At 35.5% G+C, this 22,320-nt stretch overlaps 1 protein-coding gene across 2 annotated transcripts in view; it reads right to left on the bottom strand.

The window, feature by feature from the left end:
• Window positions 1-22,320, bottom strand: part of ZC3H12B (zinc finger CCCH-type containing 12B) — a 394,029-nt gene that overhangs the window by 173,374 nt on the left and 198,335 nt on the right. The gene's annotated exons all lie outside the window — the stretch shown is intronic.

Below are 22,320 nucleotides of genomic sequence, written 5' to 3'. Positions count from 1 at the left end.
TCTAAGACCTAAACAGCTATATTGTGCTACTTCTCCTAGTATTTAACAGAACTCAATAACTAAGAAAATTACTTTTTTTTAAAGACAGAGCTCAGACTACTCAAATAAAGAAGTTCTAAGAAACTCATGTTTGATAGTGTTGGATAAGTGAGCAGGAATATTTGAAGAGGGAAGGATAGAAGAAGGTCAGATGTGCAATGCAGCACATCAGGTATGCAAGTCCTTATCTATTAAAGTTTACTAATAATTTAGGTACACTATACCAGTTTGAACAGAGCAATGTTGGACAGGTTATAATCAACAGAGGACTTACAGATAAGGAGTACAGGAGGTTTTCCTAGAGGTTAGTTTTGAGGAAAATCTCCCTGGATATATGTAAACATATAGAAAAAATCAAATGGCCTTAAAATTTGTGGGGGAAGGAAAGCATAAGCAAAAGCTGGGCAGGGAACTATCAAGAGAACTGATATGGTGTCTCCAAGACCAACCACCTAGAGTAGAGGAAGCTCACTGAAATGTAATAACTGTAAATAGGGTTGTCGGAAGAGAAGAAAATATGTGTGTTCCAGAATGTCTGTCCTCTGCTTTCTTCTCTCAATATAAACTCTTTAAGTGATCCTATCTTTGCCCACAGTTTGTTACCACAAATATGTCAATGAATCCAAAATCTGTACCTCTGACTACTCTTCTGAGAAACTCTGGTATATACAGCTATTTCTTGTAGTGGTTCTTACTCAGGGGCAATGTTGCATCCACAAAATACATTTAGAAATGTCTGGAGACATTTCTGGATATCATGACTGAGGGAGGTGTTTTGATAACTAGTAGGTAGAGGCCAAAAATGCTGTGAAATATCATAAAATGCACAGGGAAGTCCCACACAATGAAGTACTATTTGGCCATCAACAGTACTGAATTTGAGACTACCTGAGGTATATATCATGTTGGAATTCTCACAAACACATCAAGTAAAGCATGCTTAAGTTCATCTCATCTTCTACCAAAAACCCATTTTTCCACCTGGAATTGTTTTCTTAACTTCATCTTTGGATTATTCATTGCTGTTGCTACCTTTATACCAGTGCTTAGTAATTCTTAAACTCTCTTCTCCACTTTACTCTTAATGACTGTCTTTGACCAAGCTTTTTCATATCTTTTCTGGACTATTAGTCTACTAGTGGGCATGAAGTACAGGTACTACCTGATCTGGCCACTAGCTAGATAGCTTCATTTCCTGTGACCCCAGCCACTACCCTGGGTTTCAGACACCCAAACTGCATATAAATCTCTTAAAATGTCACTATATTTCTTGACTCTTGACTTTGCACAATCTCTTTTTTCTACTCGAAGTGCTCATTTTCTCCTCACTCCCCTACTCCCCATTTACCTACATATTTCTTAAGACTAAACTCTGCATCTTCCTTCTACCAACTCAAATCCCATCAGTTCTTCAAGATCTAGTTTGGAGTTAGCCTCCTCCATGAAGCTTTCCCTGCCCACTCCAGATTTCATTCAACTCTCATCTAAGCTCTTGAGATAATCTCAGTATTTTGTCACTTAGTCTGTCTTCTAATCACACAGTGCCCTGCCTCACACTATTGCTTCTGTTTCATTTGCAGTTGTGCTGCTTCCATGGCTTGGCTATAAGGTAATGGAAGGCAGAGGCTTTGCCTTAAGCTTATTCATATCCTAAAAATATCTGTTATAATGTTACCTTTCCCGACTTCTGGCTGAGATTTTCTCAAACCTCAGAATTGAACATTACCTCCTTTATATCACATTGTATACTATGCAGAATTCTGTTGTGAGACTCTACAATGCTATTGAACTTAATGATGTACCCATCTGTCTCCCCAAGACACACTAAGAAATCCTTCAAGGCAGGGATCAAAGCACAAGATTTAAAGTAAAACAACCCCAAAGACCAAATTCTAACTCCTCTACTCACTAGTTGAGTGAATTTTAATTAACAAGTATTAACAACACTAGCTGCAGTAACAACCCCGCAATCTCAGTACCTTAATACCCTAAGGTTGATTTATCTATTACGTCAGTCAAATATGGGTCTGTAGGGCACGGCAGGAGTTTCTGCTCCCCACAGTTATTCAGGAACTCTGTGTCCTTCTATCCTGTGATACTTTCATCTTCAAGCATGGATTATCACTACCAAATGGAAGAGCATGCATGGAGGATAATGCAGGGAATTTCATTGCTTGGTCTGGAAGTTAAAGATATATACTTTCAATTGCGCTCTACACTGGAAATTGATACAACATTGTAAACTGATTATAACTCAATAAAATACACACACACACACACACATACACACATACATACACACTTTCATTCATATCTCACTGGCCAGAAGCCAGCCAAATGGTCCCAATCTAACAACAAGGAAAACTGAGAAATGTATTCTCCTATGTTGTGAGGAACAAAGTGAAATGGTTTATGTTAATTATATAGTTGACCTTTGAACAATGCAGGTTTGAACTCAGTGGGTACACTTATATGTGGATAATTTTCAATAGTAAATATTACAGTACTACATAGTCTGTGGTTGGTTGAATCCACAGATGGGGAGGAAACTCAAATACAGAGGGCTAACTATAAGTTATATGTGGATAAGCCCCAACTCCCACGTTGTTCAAGGGTCAACTGTACAGCAACATCTCTGTTACAGAAGTGGAAGGAGTCCCTTAACTTCACAAAGCCTCTTTTTCCTCATTGGAAAAATTGAATTAAAATTGACCCCTGAACATTACAAGTTTGGACTGCACAGGTCCACTTAAACGTGATTTTTCAATAAATACTTTAAAAAATGTTTTGGAGATTTGCGACAACTTGAAAAAACTTGCAGACAAATCACTTATCCTAGAAATATCTAATTAAGAAAAAGTTAAGTATATCTTAAATGCATATACTAGCCAATCCTTACATAAGCATAAGTAACATTTAATATAAAATTAATAATGTGCCAGTTTTCTTACTGTCTTATAACTTTGCTTTTCAAAGAATTACATTACCATACAGTATACCTCTCTCTAATAATCAGAGACACTACATATCAGTCTATAATTACTGTGTTTTTTTAATATAACAATGTTTCTAATACTGTATTATGAATATGACTGTAAGGCTGTATATCATGAAAATTTTATAAGGATTCACTTATTAGTGTTTAGACTAGGCTTCTATGTGTAATCAATATGAAGCAATTATATTGATTCACTAAAGTACCATAAAGTAATCACACTGCTCCTTCTTTGTTATCAATACATGAATCACTATACCAGTAAATAATAGAAATGTTTTCACATAATCTTTTCATTTTTGATGCCTAGTGTTAGTAACACATAAAAAGTCTACAGTGTTTTATATCATATAAGACAATATTGATATAGCTAGTAATAATTTATCTTGTAAACAGGCAATGTAAATTTACAGTACTGATACAGTACAGTATTATAAATGTATTTTCTTTTCCTTATGGTTTTCTGAATAACAGTTTCTTTTCTCTATCATACTCTATTGTAAAAATATAGTTATAATGCATATAACATACAAAACATGTGCTGATTGACTGTTTTATGTTTTTGGTAAGATTCTGGTCAACAGTAGGCTATTAGTAATTAAGTTTTGAGAGAGTAAAAGGTCATAGACAGATCTTTAACTGTGTAGGGGATTGGTGCCCCAAACTCCAGCATTGTTCAAGGGTCAAATGTATATCAGTTAGGATTAGTTATTGTTGTATATAATAAAAAGCCTAGGATTATGCTCATTAAACACTTTTTTTTCTACACACAAAAGGAGGTTCAGAGTAGGTGTTCCAGTAATGGTACAGTAACTCCACACAATACTGAGGAAATTTGAATTCTTACAGCTCATCACTTGATCACATCTCAGATTTAGCCATTATTCTCATGGTTCAAAATGGAAGCTAGAGTTCCAGCCATCATATGCATGTTTTAAGAAGCAAAATAGAGGAAGGAGGCAAAAATCACATGTCGCATCTCTTTAAGAAAACTTCCTAGGAGAATTCTATGACTACTCTGGTTATATTTCATTGGCCAATTTAGTTATATAGCCACATGCACATGTAAGATCATCTGGGAAATACATTTAGCTGACTGGGCAAAAATATACCCAGTTGGAACTGAAGTATATTTCTAAAAGGAAGATCAGAATAGATATTGAGGTAGGAATCTAGCATTCTATGTCTCAGGGATGAGGATATTTACTTACTGGATTATTTTAAGGGTCAAATAAGATAATGTATAAAAATGGTGGCGAATAAGTGGTAGTTACTTTCATTATAAGCACAATTATTGTTATTTGCATGCTCAGCATACACTCAAGCATATTTGAAAGAAATAAAATGTGAATTAAAAGAAAGACTAACCTCAAACTTAATTTCTTATGGGAAAATATCCTTACTTCCCAACATCTGGGAAGATTTAACTACTTTTCTCCTCTGGTTCCCATGGCACATCTGCCCTACAACTACTACACTACTTAATACTCAGCTATTAGCTGTGTATGTATCTAACTTCATATATATATATCCCTTACAATTTTGTGGAGTTACTGTGCCATTACTGGACCACATACTCTGAACATTCTTCTGTGTGTATGAGAAAAAAAAACTTGTTTAAGGAAGATATAGATAGATAGATAGATAGATAGATAGATAGATAGATATCCTTACAAAAGGCCTAGCACCAAATTGGTACTTAATAAATGTTTTGAATTCATATGAGATTGCTGTCATTCACCTTTTCAATTTCTTTTTAATCATGGTAAAAAAAAACACAAAAGGAAACTAATCCATGTTCATGGATTAGAAAACTAAATATTATTATGTCAATAGTACCCAAAGCAATCTACAGATTCAATTAAATCCCTATTAAATTTTAAATAGCTTTATTTTTTTTTGCAGAATTAGAAAAGCCCATTCTAAAGTTCATATGGAATCTCAAGGAACCCTGAATATCAATCTTGAAAATGAAGAACAGAACTAGAAAACTCACATATTCTGATTTCAAAACTTACAACAATGCTACGGCAATAGAAGCAGCATGGCACTAGCATAAAGACTGGCATTTAGACCAACGGAATTTATATAATAGAATGCCCATAAATAAACACTCACATACATGTTCAAATAATTGTTGACAAGGATATGAAGATCCCAGTGGGAAAGGAGTCTTTTCAACAAATGATGCTGGGAAGATGGATGTCCATATGTAAAAGAATAAAGTTGGGCTCCTACCTAACATAATATACAAAAATTAACTCAAAATGAATCAAAGAAATAAAACTATCAAGCTCTTAGATGAAAACATACAGCAAAAGCTTAAAAATATGAATTTGGCAATGGTTTCTTGGATATGACTCTAAGGGCACAGTCAACAAGAGAGAAAATACTGGACTTAAGAAATTTGTTCAAAAACCATTGTCAGCAGAGTAAAAACACAACCCAAAGAATGTTGAGAAAATATTTGCAAATCATGTATTTGATAAGGAATTAATATACAGAATATATAAGAGAACTTCCAAAACTCAACAACAAAGACCCAATTCAAAAATGGGCAAAGGACAGACAAATGGCCAATAAACATATTAAAAGATGCTCAATGTCAGTGATCACTAAGAATATGCAAATCAACACTACAATGGGATATCACCTCACATCTATTAGGATGACTACTATCAAAATAACAAAATAAAAAGGGTTGACAAAAATATGGAGATATGGGAAAATCTTGTGAACTGTTGGTGGGAATGTAAAGTGGTACAACTGCTATGGGGAACAGCATGGCAGTTCCTCAAAAAATTAAAAATAGAATCACCATATGATTCAGCAATTTCACTTCTGAGTATATACTCAAAAGAATTGAAAGCCAAGACTTGAAGAGATATTTGTACACTCATGCTAAAAGCAGCATTATTCACATTAACTAAAAAAAAGGAAGCAATCCAAGTATCAAGTGATGTGGCAAAATGTGGTATATACATACAATGGAACATTATTCAGCCTTAATAAGTTCATTCATAACATTGATAAATTTTGAGGACATTCTGCTAAGTAAAATAAGCCAGTCACCAAAAGACATATACTGTGTGACTCCACTTATATGGGATACTTAGAGTAGTCAAAATCATAGAAGCAAAAAGAACATTTTTGGCAGGGTCTGAGACAAGAGGGAAATGGGGACTTATTGTTTAATGAGTATAGAGTTTCAATTTTACAAGATTAAAAAAAGGTACAGGGAAGAATGATGGTGGTGATGTTTGCACATTATGAATGTATTTAATACCACTGGACTGTACACATAAAAATGATAAAATTTATGTTATTTATTTTTTCACAACAAATTTTTTGAATACATAACAAGATATGTACTCTATTTACAAAATTTTAAGTGTACAGTAGTTTTCTCATTTTTCAGTTTTATTAGGTAAAATTGATACAATTTGACTCCACATATATAGTATTTTGAATGTAAAAACATATATATATAATATACTGAACATATTTTTGAAAATGTACATATATGTACTGTTAATTGTTTCTAAGAACAGTTTAGAGCTTTAGTTTTTTAAACTTACATAATTATCAAAGGAATAAAGCCAACCACAAAATAAAAATAAACAGAATGCAATATTCCAATCATAGCAGACAGTCAAATATGCTTAAACATATTCAAGAAACCAATAATCTAAGTTATAAATAATAAATAAATCATTTGTGCACTTTCTTTCCTCCAGATTCCACATATAAGTGATATCATATGGCATTTTTCTTTCTCTTTGTGGCGTACTTCACTTAGAATGATGATCTCCAGACCATCATGTTGCTGCAAGTGACATTTTATTCTTTTTATATGGCTGAGTAGTATTCCATTGTGTGTGTATGTGTATATATATATACATACATACATATACACAACATCTTCTTTATCGAGTCATCTGCTGATGGACATTTGGTTGTTTCCATGTCTTGGCTATTGTAAATAGTGTTACTATGAATATTGGGGTGCATGTGTCTTTTTGAATTAAATTTTTCTCCAGGTATATGCTCAGGGGTGGGATTGCTGGATCATATGGTAAGTCTACTTTTAGTTTTTTAAGAAACCTCTATACTGTCCTCCCAGTGGCTGCAGGAATTTACATTCTCACCAACAGTGTAGGAGGGTTCCTTTTTCTCCACACCCTTTCCAGGAATTACTGTCTGTAGACTTCATAATGATGGCCATTCTAGCTGGTGTGAGTTGATACCTCAATGTAGTTTTGATTTCCATTTCGCTAACAGTTAGTGATATTGAGCATCTTTTCATGTGCTTGTTGACAATCTGTCTTCTTTGGAGTCATGTCTATTTAGGTCTGCAAGTTTTTGGGTTTGCATTGCTTGTTTTTTACATATTAAGGTGTATAGAACTCATCAATGAATTTAGGAAAGTTGCATGATACAAAACTAATATACAAAAATCAGTTGCATTTCTATGCACTAGCAACAAAATAGCAGAAAAAGAAATTAAGGAGAGTAGTCAAATGTCATTTACCATTTCACCAAAAAGAATAAAATACTTAGGAATAAAACAACCCAAGGAGGCAAAAGACCTGAATGCCAAAAACTATAAGACACTGATGAAAGACATTGAAGATGACATAAAAAAATGGAAAGATATACCATGTTCTTTGATTGGAAGAATCAATATTGTTAAAATGGCCATACTACCCAAGGCAATATACAGAGTCAATGCAATCCCTATCAAATTACCATTACCAACATTTTTCACAGAGCTGGAACAAAAACTGATAAAATTTGCATGGAAACAAACAAACTGGAAACAAAAGACCCTGAACAAGCAAACACTCTTGAAGAACAGGGGGCGGGTGGCTACCAGCCTTCCCGGCAGGAGCGCAGCATATGACTGCGGTGCAGGGAGGGTGTGCGATCCATTCGCCTACCTCGCATGAGTGCAGCATTTGACTGTGGCATTGGGAGGGTAGTGACTCGCCCACCCACCATATACCAGCACAACACCAGACTGCAGTGATGGCAGGGGGTGTGATCTGCTTGCTGACAGGCACTGGGAGAAGCACAGATGAGGAGCACCAATCAAGAGCCTCCAGAAGCAGCAAGCTAATGTCACAAAACAGGGCAAAGACATAAAGACCTCTTGATAAAATCATTATGAGTGCACAGTCTCCATGAGAGGACATCCCCCTTTTTTTTTTAACTTTTTTTAAATGATCTTTTATTACGTTTTTTAATTTTTACTTTTTTAAACATTTTTTATTGATTTATAATCATTTTACAATGTGTCAAACTACAGTGTAGGGCAAAATTTTTCAGTTGTATGTGAACATATATATTCATAGTCACATTTTTATCTCTGTGAGCTACCATAAGATCTTGTATATATTTCCCTGTGCTATACAGTATAGTCTTGTTTATCTATTCAATAATTTTGAAATCCCACTGTATCTCATTCCACCCCTCACCCCCTTGGCAACCACAAGTTTGTATGCTATGTCTGTGAGTCTATATCTGTTTTGTATTTATGCTTTTTTTTTTTTTTTAGATTCCACATAGGAGCGATCTGATATATTTTTCTTTCTCTTTCTGGTTTACTTCACTTAGAATGGCATTCTCCAAGAGCATCCATGTTGCTGCAAATGACGTTATGTTCTTGGTTTTTATGGCTGAGTAGTATTCCATTGTATAAATATACCACTTCTTCATTATCCAGTCATCTGTTGATGGACATTTAGGCTATTTCAATGTCTTGGCTATTGTAAATAATGCTGCTATGAACATTGGGGTGCAGGTGTCATTTTGAAGTAGGCTTCCTTCTGGAAATATGCCCAGGAGCGGGATTCCTGGGTCATAAGGTAAGTCTATTCCTAGTCTTTTGAGGAATCTCCATACTGCTTTCCACAGTGGCTGCACCAAACTACACCCCCACCAGCAGTTAAGGAGGGTTCCCCTTTCTCCACTGCCTCTCCAGCACTTGTCATTTGTGGACTTTTGAATGATGGCCATTCTGACTGGTGTGAGGTGATACCTCATTGTAGTTTTGATTTGCATTTCTCTGCTAATTAGTGATATTGATCATTTTTTCATGCGTCTATTGATCATTTGTATGTCTTGCTTGGAGAATTGCTTGTTTAGGTCTTCTGACCATTTTTGGATTCGGTTGTTTGTTCCTTTCTTACTAAGTCGTATGAGCTCCTTATGTATTCTGGAGATCAAGCCTTTCTCGGTTTCATTTGCAAACATTTTCTCCCATTCCGAAGGTTGTCTTTTTGTTTTACTTATGGTTTCCATTGCTGTGCAGAAGCTTGCAAGTTTCATTAGGTCCCATTTGTTTATTCTTGCTTTTATTTCTATTGCTTGGGTAGACTGTTCTAGAAGAACATTTTTGAGATGTATGTCAGATAATGTTTTGCCTATATTTTCTTCTAGGAGATTTATTGTGTCTTATGTTTAAGTTTTGATCCATTTTGAGTTTCTATTTGTGTATGGTGTAAGGGACAGTTCTACCTTCATCGCTTTAGATCCTGCTGTCCAGTTTTCCCAATACCATTTGCTGAATAGACTGTCTGTATTCCATTGTAGATTATTGCCTCCTTTGTCAAGAATTAGTTTACCAAAAGTTTGTGGGTTCATTTCTGGGCTATCTATTCTGTTCCATTGGTCTATATGTCTGTTTTTGTACCAAGAGCATGCTGTCTTGATGACCTTAGCTCTATAATCTATAGTATTGTCTGAAGTCTGGGAGAGTTATTCCTCCAGCCTCTTTCTTTCTCTTCAGTAATGTTCTGGCAATTCTAGGTCTTTCATGATTCCATATAAATTTTATTATGATTTGTTCTAGTCCTGTGAAATATGTCCTGGGTACTTTGATAGGGATTGCATTCTATCTGTAGATTGTCTTGGACAGTGTGACCATTTTAACAGTACTGATTCTTCCAATCCAAGAGCATGGGATATCTCTCCATATTTTTAACTATTCTTTAATTTCCTTCATCAATGGTTTATAGTTTTCTGTGTATAATTCTTTCACTTCCTTGGTTAGATTTATTCCTAGGTATTTTATTACTTTGGGTGCTATTTTAAAGGGGATTGTTTCTTTACTTTCTTTTTCTGTTGATTCATCATTAGTGTAAAGAAATGCCACTGATTTTTGAATGTTAATCTTGTAGCTTGCTAACTTGCTGAATTCTTCAATCAGCTCTAGTAGTTTTTGTGTGGACTTTTTAGGGGTTTCTATATATAATAACATGTCTTCAGCATATAGTAACACTTTTACCTTTTTTTTTTTTTTTTTTCCAATTTGGATCCCTTTTATTTCTCTCTCTCGCCTGATTGCTATGGCTAGGACTTTCAAGACTATGTTGAATAGGAGTGGTGATAGTGGACATCCTTGTCTTGTCCCAGATTTTAGTGGGAAGCTTTTGAGTTTTTCACCATTGAGTACTATGCTGCCTATAAGTTTGCCATATGTAGCTTTTCTTATGTTGAGATATGTTGCTTCTATACCTACTTTGGTGAGAGTTTTTATCATAAATGGGTGTTGAATTTTATCAAATGATTTTTCTGCCTCGATTGAGATGATCATGTGGTTTTTGTCCTTTCTCTTGTTGATGTGATGCATTACATTGATTGATTTGCATATGTTAAATGACTCTTGTGTCCCTGGGATTAACCCCACTTGATCATGATGTATAGTCTATTGTATGTTTTGTTGGATTCTATTTGTTAGTATTTTGGTAAGGATTTTGGCATCTATGTTCATCAGTGATATTGGCCAATAATTCTCTTTTTTGGTAGTGTCTTTGCCTGGTTTTGTTATCATGGTGATGGTGGCTTCATAGAATGAATTTGGGAGTATTCCCTCCTTTTCAATCTTCTGGAAGAGTTTGAGAAATACTGGTATGATTTCTTCTTTGTATGTTTGGTAGAATTCCCCAGTAAAGCCATCCAGTCCTGGACTTTCATTTGTAGTGAGGATTTTTATTGCTATTTTGACTTCATTTCTAGTAATTGCTTTGTTCAAGTGGTCAGTTTCTTCTTGATTCAGTCTTGGTGGACAGTATGTTTCCAGAAAGTTGTCCAACACCTATAGGATATCCAGTTAGTTCCATATAGGTTTTCATAATATTCTTGTATGATATTCTGTATTTATGTTTCATTCATTGTAATTGTTCCATTATCCTTTCTTATTTTGCTAATTTGTGCTCTCTCTTTTTTTCTTCTTTGTGAGTTTGGCCAGAGGTTTGTCGATTTCATTTACTTTTTCAAAAAAAACAGCTATTGTTTCATTGATTTTTTCTATGGTCTTTTTCAACTGTATTTTATAAATTTCCTCCCTGATCTTTATAATTTCCTTCCTTCTGCTGCCTTTTGAGGCTTTTTGTTCTTCTTGTTCTAATTCATTCAGGTGGTGGGTTAAATTGTTTATTTGATATTGTTCTTTTTTGAGGAAGGCCTATATCTGTATAAATGTCTCTCTTAGACTGACTTTGCTGTCTCCCATAAATTTTGTGAGGTTGTGTTTTCATTTCCATTTGTCTCAAGGTATTTTTTAATTTCAGGTTTGATTTCCTCATTGATCCATTGGTTTTTAAATAATATATTGTGTAATCTCCATGCTTTCCTTTTGTTCTCCTTTGTTTCCTGTTGTTGATTTGCAGTTTCATGGCACTGTGGTCAGTATAGGTGCTTGAGATGATTTCTAACTTCTTAAAATTGCTGAGGTTTCTTTTGTGCCCAAGTACATGATCAATCCTGGAAAATGTTCCTTGTGCACTTGAGAAGGATGTATATCCTACTTTCGGGGGTGTATGCTCTGAAAATATCCACCAAATCTAATTTTTCTATTATAGTATTTAATTTCTGTGTTGTCTTATTTATTTTCTGTCTGGAAGATCTGCCTAGTGATGTTAATGCAGTGTTAAAATCTCTAACTATGATTGTGTTGCCATCAATATCCCCCTTTACCTCTGTTAGTAATTGTTATATGTACTTAGGTGCTCCTATATTGGGTGCATATACATTAATGAGTGTAATATCCTCATCTTGTATCACTCCTTCAATCGTTATAAAATGTTCCCCTTTATCTTTCTTTATGGCCTTTGTTTTAAAGTCTATTTTGTTTGAAATCAGTACTACCATACCTGCTTTTTTGGCTTTCCATTTGCATGGAATATCCCTTTCCATCCTTTCACTGTCAATTTATATGTGTCCTTCTCCCTGAAGTGGGTCTCTTGTATGCAGCATATTGAAGGTTCTTGCTTTCTTATCCAGTCTGCCACTCTATATCTTTTGACTGGAGAATTTAGTCCATTAACATTTACAGTAATTAATGAGAGATGTGTGTTTATTGCCATTATGAACTTCTCCTTGCAGTTGATTTGGTATTTCCTCTTTGTTCCTTTTCTACTTTCCTTTGTGGTTTGGTAATCTTCCTTTGTGTTGTCAGGGATTTTATTTAGTTTTTGTGACTCCCTTGTAAGTTTTTGGCTTGTGGTTACACTTTTTTGTAATTCTATTAGCCCATTGCTATAATTGTTTTTATTAAACTGATAGTAACATGATCTCAAACCCATCCTACAGAAAACAAAAAAATTTAAAAAGAAAACAAAATTCTATATTTTCCTACCTCCCTCTCTCACTCTCAATGATTTGTATGTCTTCTTTTATAATTTCGTGTGTATTTTGTTCATAATTCATGAGTTATCACCTTTCCAGTTGTGAGTTTCTCATTTCTGTAACATCCTGCTGCTTTTCTATTTAGAGTAGAACTTTCAATAATTCTTTTAGCATGGGTTTATTGTTGCTAAACTCTTTTAGTTGTTGTTTGTCTGTGAAATTCTTTATCTCTCCTTCTATCCTAAGGGATAGCCTTGCTGGATAAAGTATCCTAGGCTGCATCTTTTTTTCATTCAGGACTTTGAATATATCTTGCCACTCCCTTCTGGCCTGTAGTGTTTGTGTAGAGAAATCAGCTGAGGGCCTTATGAGGGTTCCCTTGTAGCTCACTCTTTGCTTTTCTCTTGCTGCCTTTAGGATCATTTCTTTATCCTTGACTCTGGCCGTCTTGATTATGTTATGTCTTGGTGTGGGTCTATTCGGGTTCTTCCTGTTTGGGACCCTCTGAGCTTCTTGTACTTGGATATCTGATTCCTTCTTTAAGTTTGGGAAGTTTTCAGTCGTGATTTCTTCAAAAAACTTTTCAATCCCCTTTGATCTTTCTTCCCCTACTAGGATCCCTATTATGTGAAGATTGGCATGCTTTATATTATCCCATAGGCCCTTTAAGCTATTTTCATTTGTTTTTATTTGTTTATCTTGTAGCTGTTCTGATTGGGTGCTTTCTATTTTCGTGTCTTCTAGGTCGCTAATTTGTTCCTCTGCATTATCTAGCCAGCTTTGCACAGCCTTTAGATCATTTCTGGTCTCAGTCAATGAGTTTACCAATTCTATCTGGCTTTTCTTTATAGCCATTCATTTTTATAGTCAGTTTCACTTTTGACATATTTCATATCTTTAAACACTCTCTTTTAGTTCCTTCAGTACTTTGATCACTCCTTTATGAAATCTTGATCTAGAAGGCTATCAATGTCTTTTTCATTAATCATTCTTTCAGGGGATTTCTCTTGTTCTTTTAATTGGGAATGGTTTCTCTGCTTCTTCATCTTGCTCATAGCTCTCTGGCACTGTGGTTTATGGAGTATCAGTTACCTATTGTGGTCCTTAAGGAGTTTATCTATCTAATGCCTATGTAGGAATAAAAATTAGAAAAGAAAAAAAAAAGAGAGAGAGAGAAAGAATTTTAAAGGAAGGCAGAAAGAAAGGTTTCAAATCATAGTATAATGAAAAATAGAAAAGTAAGTTGAAGTAGAATTTTTTAAAACAATAATAATAAAATATTTTTTTAAAAATTTAAAAGAGATTAAAACTGGGGGTACATATAATTGTTTAAGAATTAAAAATTAAAAGGGTAATAGAAAATAGAACAGGTAAAAACAGATTTTAAAAAAGAAAAAAGTGTGGGAGCCATGTTATTCTGGAGACTGTGTGCTTTTAATGTGAAATCTTTCTGTCTTCATCCTGTTTTGGAAGCTCAGTTTGCTGTTTCCAGAGACCCTCCATTGGCGCCCTCATCTGTGCAGTTCCTAGTGCCTGTCAGCAAGCAGACTGTGCCTCCTCCCAACACTTGGTCATGTACAGCTCTCCTTTGCTGTGGGTGGGTGGGTCACTGCCCCTCTCGATGCCTCAGTCAGATGTTGCAGACTGGACAGGTTAGGGGAGTCATGCCCCCTCCCAGCACCACGGTCAGGGGCTGCATTCCTGCCAGAAAGATGGGGTGCAGCCCGCACTTTCCCAACACCTTTCACTCCACTGCTCTTTGCCACTGCATGCTCCACCTCTGGTCGGCACTCTGCAGGTGGGCTTGGGGATGACTGAGGAAAAGCCCTGTCCCAGTTCCGGGCCAAAACCCAGCTCCTTTTTTCTCTTGGTGGAACAAGTTCTCTGAGGGGTCCGGACATAAGGATCCTATCTGCCTCGGGCCGTTGACAAGTCTCCACCTGGCCTTTGAGGTTGCTAAGTCCTGAGGTGTGGATGTAGGTTTCACCCCTGCCCCCAATGGGTAATAAGCAGAGGATATGGCGGCTGTGCCTGACCCCGCCTCTCTTCACCTGAAACTTTTCCACGGGTTTTTAGAGATGGGAGTATATACCCTTCCCCCCAGGGCACATCAGCCATGTTGTTTTATGGAGGGGCCTGGTTGTTCTGCCCTGTGCACCCACAGCCATGGCACACAGCCAACTGCAGTCCCCTGGGGCTGCATTAGTGCAGCCATCCCCATCCTCTGCCCAGCTTGGGCAGCTTGGCCCTACCCCCAGCTGCCGGGCCACATCTCGCCTTGGGTGTTGTGGCGACATTCTGTGCCCATTTAACTTAGTTCTGTCAGTCAAGGGCTGCTCTTTACAGATCGGAGCCTTGGAGGCTCCCCCTCCGACCCGCTGGCCTCTCAGTTGGAGAGGGAAGACCCAGGGAGTGAGCACTAGTCCTCCTTTGCTGCTCTCTCCCCATGGGACCCATCCCGCTCTGTTTGGCCTTTTCTTCTTTCTTTTTTCCTTTTCTCCTACCAGATTTTTGGCATCTCTATCTTTTGAAGAGGACAACGTTCTGTCAGAGTTTTGCGAGTGCTCTGGTTGGCTTAGTGGGTCTATGGATCTGAGTCTTGGTGTATTTGTGGAGAGCATGAGCTACTAGCATCCTACTCCACCATCTTGGCTTCCCCCCTAATTTTTACTTTTTAAACAATTGTATACACTTCCAGTAGTCATCCATTTTAAAAACTTCTTTAAAATACTTTCATTATTATTATTTTTAAAAATTCATGGCATTTCATTTTTATTTCTCTTGTTATTAATCTCCTGTTATTGATTATACACAGGTTTCAAATATTGTTTTTTGCTCTTTTCTCCTTTTTTTAAGGTTTTTCAAAAGACATCACAACTTCATTCCTAGTCTGATTCAAACTGCTCTTCTATTATTAATTATACACTGTTCTCAAACCATTTTTTCTCCCTTCTTTTAAAATCCTCTCTCTACTTCTTAAAGATTTATTCCTGCTTATGCTTTAGATAGATAAACAAATAGACTCCTTAAGGAACACAATAGATAACTGATAGTCCATAAGCCACAGTGCCAGAGAGAGATGAGCAAGATGAAGAAGCTGAGGAACCACTAAAATTAAAAGAGCAAGAGAAGTCCCCTGAAAGAACAATCAATGAAATAGACATCAATAGCCTACTAGATTAAGATTTCAAAAAAGGAGTGAACAAAGTACTAAAGGAATCAAAACAGATAGTGTTTAGAGATACAAAATATGTCAAAAATGAAATGGACGCTATAAAGAAGAGCTGAGTAGAATTGGTAAACACATTAGCTGAGGTGAGAGCTGATCTAAGGGCAGTAGACAGCAGGCTAGGCAGTGCAGAGGAACAAATAAGTGACCTAGAAGACAGGAAAACAGAAAGCACCCAATCACAACAGCTACAAGATAAACAAATAAAAACAAATGAAAACAACAAAAGGGACCTATGGGATAATATACAGCATGCCAATCTACACATAATAGGGGATCCTGAAGGGGGAGAATGAACAAAGGGAATTGAAAAGGTATTGGAAGAAATCATGACTGAAAACTTCCCAAACTTAAAGAAGGAATCAGATATACAAGTACAGGAAGGTCAGAGGGTCTGAAACAGGAAGAACCCAAATAGACCCACACCAAGACATATCATAATCAAGATGGCCAGAGTCAAGGATAAAGAAATGATCCTAAAGGCAGCAAGAGAAAAGCAAAAAGTGAGTTACAAGGGAACCCCCATAAGGCTCTCAGCTGATTTCTCTACACAAACACTACAGGCCAGAAGGGAGTGGCAAGATATATTCAAAGTCCTGAATGAAAAAAATGCAGTCTAGGATAGTTTATCCAGCAAGTCTATCCTTTATGATATGAGGAGAGTTAAAGAATTTCACAGACAAGCAACAACTAAAAGAGTTTAGCAACAATAAACCCATGCAAAAAGAAATATTGAAAGTTATACCCTAAATAGAAAAGCAGCAGGATGCTATAGAAATGAGAAACTCACAACTGGAAAAGTGATAACTACCATGAATTACAAATAGAATTAAAAGGAAATTGTAAAAGGAGATATCTAAACCATTAAGAGTGGGAGAGGGAAGCAAGAAAACATAAAGCATCTGTTTTTGTTTTTAAAATTTTTTGTTTTCTGTAGGATGAGTTTTAAATTATATTACTATCTGTTTAATAAAAACAGTTATAGAGATGGGTTAATAGACTTACAAAAAAGTGTAACCAGAAGCCAAAAACTTACAAGTGAGTCATAAAAACTAAATAAAATCCAAGATAATACAAAGGAAAATTACTAAACCACAAAGGAAGAAGAAAGTAACAAAGAGGAAATATCAAATCAACTGCAAAGTTCAAAATGGCAATAAATACACATCTATGTTTAATCAATATAAATTTTAATGGATCAAATTCTCCAATGAAAAGACATAGAGTGGCAGAGTGGATAATAAAGCAAGAACCTTCAATATGCTGCATACAAGAGATACACTTTAGGGAGAAGGCACATACAGATTGAGAGTGAAAGGATGGAAAAGGATATTCCATGCAAATGGAAAAGCTAGAAAAGGATGTGTTGCAGTACTGATTTCAGACAAAATAGACTTTAAAACAAAGGCCATAAAGAAAGATAAAGAGGGACATTTTATAATGATTAAAGGAGTGAAAAAAGATGAGGTGATTACACTCATTAATATAAATTGACACAATATAGGAGCACCTACATATATAAAACAATTACTAACAGAGATAAAGGGGGAAAAAGATGGGAATACAAACATTGTAGGAGATTTTATATCACATTAACATCACTAGACAAGCCTTCCAGATAGAAAATAAATTAGGCAACAGAGAAATGAATGATAGAATTGAAAAATTAGATTTGGTGGATATTTTCAGAGCATTACACCCCCCCAAAATAGGATATACATTCTTTTCAAGTGCACATGGAACATTTTCTAGGACAGATCATGTACTTAGGCACAAAAGAAGCCTCGACAATTTTAAGAAGATAGAAATTATCTAAAGCACCTTTACTAACCACAATGCCATGAAACTACAAATCAACAACAGAGAAACATAGGAGTGTAAAAGGAAAACATGGAGACTAAACAACATGCTATTAAAAGACCAATTGGTCAATAATGAAATTATAATTGCAATTAAAAAATACCTTGAGACAAATGAAAATGAAAACAGAACTGCACAAAATTTATGGGCTGCAGCAAAGGGAGTGCTAAGAGGGAAGTTCATAGTGATACAGGCCTTCCTCAAAAAATAAGAACAATCTCAAATAAACAATTTAACCCACCAGCTGAATGAATTAGAAAAAGAACAAAAACCCCAAAAAAGCAGCAGAAGGAAGGAAATTATAAAGATTAGGGAGGAAATAAATACAATGGAGATTAACAAGACCATAGACAAAAATCAACCAAACCAAAAGGTGGTTTTTTGAAAAAGTAAATAAAATCAACAAACCTCTGGCCAAACTCACAAAGAAGAAAAAAGAGAGATCACAAATTAGCAAAATATGAAAGGAAAATGGAGAAATTAAAACAAATAATATAGAAATACACAATATCATATAAGAATATTATGAACAACTATATGGAACCAAACTGCATAACCTAGACGAGATGGACAAGTTTCTGCAAACACACTGTCCACCAAGACTGAATCAAGAACAAAATGACCACTTGAACAAACCGATCATTAGAAATGAAAACAAATTAGGAATAAAAAACCTCCCTACAAATAAAAGTCCTGGACCACACGGCTTCACTGGGAAATTCTACCAAACATACAAAGCCCTTCTCAAACTCTTCCAGAGGATTGAAAAGGGGGAAATACTCCCAAACTCATTCTATGAAACCACAATTACCCTGATACAAAAACGAGGCAAAGACACTACCAAGATATAGAATTATTGGTCAGTATTGCTGATGAACATAGATGCAAAATCCTTACCAAAATATTAGTAAATAGAGTCCAATAACACATAAAAAAGATTATACATCATGACCAAGTGGGGTTAATCCCAGGGACACAAAAGTGATTCAACACACACAAATCAATCAACATAATACATCACATCAACAAGAGAAAGGACAAAAACCACATGATCATCTCAATAGATGCAGAGAAAGCATTTGATAAAATTCAACACCTATTTATGATAAAAACCTCACCAAAGTGGGTATAGAGGGAACATATCTTAACATAATAAGAGCTATATATGACAAACCTACAGCCAGCATAGTACTCAATGGTGAAAAACTCAAAACCGTCCCACTGAAATCTGGGACAAGACAAGGATGCCCACTATTACCACTCCTATTCAACATAGTCTTGAAAGTCCTAGCCACAGCAATCAGGCAAGAGAGAGAAATAAAAGGGATCCAAACTGGGAAAAAAAAAAAAGGTAAAAGTGTCACTATATGCTGAAGACATGTTACTATATATAGAAAACCCTAAAAGGTCCACACAAAAACTACTAGTGCTGATTGAAGAATTCAGCAAGGTAGCAAGCTACAAGATTAACGTCCAAAAATCAGTGGCAATTCTTTACACTAATGATGAATCAATAGAAAAAGAAAGTAAAGAAACAATCCCCTTTAAAATAGCACCCAAAGTAATAAAATACCTAGGAATAAATCTAACCAAGGAAGTGAAAGAATTATACACAGAAAACTATAAACCATTGATGAAGGAAATTAAAGAAGAGTTAAAAATATGGAAAGATATCCTATGCTCCTGGATTGGAACAAGCAGTATTGTTAAAACCATCATACTGCCCAAGGCAATCTGTAGATTTAATGCAATCCCTATCAAAGTACCCAGGACATATTTCACAGAACTAGAACAAATCATAATAAAATTTATATGGAATCACGAAAGACCTAGAATAGCCAGAACATTACTGAAGAGTAAGAAAGAGGCTGGAGGAATAACTCTCCCAGACTTCAGAGAATACTATAGAGCTACAGTCATCAAGATAGCATGGTAGTGGTACCAAAACAGACATATAGACCAATGGAACAGAACAGAGAGCCCAGAAATGAGCCCACAATCTATTGGCTAACTCATCTTCGACAAAGGAGGCAAGAATATACAATGGAATAAAGGCAGTCTCTTCAGCAAATGTTGTTGGGAAAACTGGACAGCAGCCTGTAAAGCAATGAAGCTAGAAAACTCCCTTACACCATACACAAAAATAAACTCAAAATGGATAAAAGACTTAAATATAAGACAAGATACAATAAATCTCCTAGAAGAAAATATAGGCAAAACATTATCTGACATACATCTCAAAAATGTTCCCTTAGGACAGTCTACACAAGCAATAAAATTAAAAGCAAGAATAACCAAATGGGACGTAATGAAACTTACAAACTTCTGCACAGCAAAGGAAACCATAAGTAAAACAAAAAGACAACCAACGGAATGCAAGAAAATTTTTGCAAATGAAACCAACAAAGGCTTCATCTTCAGAATATATAAGCAGCTCGTATGACTTAATAAGAAAAAATGAAACAAATCCAAAAGTGGGCAGAACACCTGAACAAGCAATTCTCCAGGGAAGAAATACAAATGATCAATAGGCACATGAAAAAATGCTCAATATCACTAATTATCAGAGAAATGCAAATCAAAACGACGATGAGGTTTCACCTCACACCAGTCAGAATGGCCATCATTCAAAAGTCCACTAATGACAAATGCTGGAGAGGTTGTGGAGAAAAGGGTACCCTCTTACAGTGCTGGTGGGACTTCAGTTTGGTGCAGCCACTGTGGAAAACAATATGGAGATTCCTCAAAAGACTAGGAATGGACTTACCATATGACCCAGTAATCCTGCTCCTGGGTATATATCCAAAAGGAAGCCTACTTGAAAAAGAAACCTGCACCCCAATGTTCATAGCAGCAGTATTTACAATAGCCAAGACATGGAACCCGCCTAAATGCCCTTCGATAGATGACTGGATAAAGAAGTTGTATATTTACACAATGGAATACTATTCAGCCATAAAAACCGAGAACATAACGCCATTTGCAGCAACATGTTTGTCCCTGGAGAATGTCATTCTAAGTGAAGTAAGCCAGAAATTGAAAGAAAAATAGCATATGAAATCATTCATATTTGGAATCAGAAAAAAAAGAACATAAATACTAAACAGAAACAGACTCAGAGACATAGATTATAAACTTGTGGTTGCCAAGAGGGTTGGGGGTGGGAAGGGACAGAGTGAGATTTCAAAATTTGTAGATACTGACTGGCATATATAGAATAGATAAACAAGGTTATACTGTATAGCACAGGGGAATATACGCAAGATCTGGTTTTAGCTCACAGTAGAAAAAAATGTGACTATGAATATATGTGTGTTCAGGTATAACTGAAAAATTGTGTTCTACAGTGGAATTGGACACAACATTGTAAAATGACTAAAACTCAATAAAAATGTTTAAAAAAAAAAAAGAAAAAGAACAGAGCTGGCAGAATCATACTCCCTGACTCTAGAGTATCCTACAAAGCTACAGTAATCAAAACCATAAGGTATTGGACAAAAATAGACATGTAGATCATTGGAACATGATAGAAAGTCCAGAAATAAATCCACACACTTATGATCAATTAATCTACAACAAAGGAGGCAAGAATATATAATGGAGAAAAGGTAGTCTCTTCAACAAGTGGTGCTGGGAAAACTAGACAGTTACCTGTTAAAGACTGAAATTAGAACATTTTCTATCATCATATACAAAAATAAATTCAAAATGGATTAAAGACCTAAGTGTAACACCAGATATTATAAACTCCTAGAGGAAAACATAGGCAGAACACTCTTGGACATAAATCACAGCAATATATGTTTTGAACAAGCTCCTTAAGTAATGGATATAAAAGTGAAGTAAATAAATGGGATCAAATTAAACCTAAACGCTTTTGCACAGCTAAGTATATCATCAACAAAATGAGGAGACAACCTATAGAATGGGAGGAAACATTTGCAAATGATGCAACTGACAAGAGACTTATTTCCAAAATGTACAAACGGCTCATACAGTATTGTTAATTTGAAGCACAATGTTGTACAACAGATTACTAAAAATGTTTTCATCTTGCATTACTGAAACTTGATAACCATTGAAAAGCAACTCCCTATTTTTCCTTCTCCTAGACCCTGGAAATCACCATCCTTCATTCAGAAGGATTACCTTTTGCTCTGATGAGTTTAACTACTTCAGATATCTGAAATAATTGGAATCATGCAGTACTTATCCTTCTGTGAGTGGCTTTGGGTAATGTTCTCAAAGTTCACCCATATTTTAGCATATGAAAATATTTCTTTTTTATGAATGAATAACATTCCATTGTATGTATAACACACTCTCTTTATCCATTCATTTGTCAATGGACACTTAGGTTATTTCCATCTCTTGGTTATCGTTAATACTGCATGGAACAAAGAATGCAGATTTCTCTTTAAGATTCTAATTTAAATTCTTTTGGATAAATAACCAGAAGTGAGATTGCTGCATCATATGGTAGTTCTATTTTCATTTTTTGAGGAATCTACTTATCAATCTCTGTAGTGGCTGAACCATTTTATATTATAACCAAGAGTCCACAAGT

The sequence above is a fragment of the Camelus ferus genome, chromosome X (genome assembly GCF_009834535.1).
Source record: "Camelus ferus isolate YT-003-E chromosome X, BCGSAC_Cfer_1.0, whole genome shotgun sequence".
Classification (NCBI taxonomy): domain Eukaryota; kingdom Metazoa; phylum Chordata; class Mammalia; order Artiodactyla; family Camelidae; genus Camelus; species Camelus ferus.
This window is presented reverse-complemented; position numbering and strand designations above follow the sequence as displayed.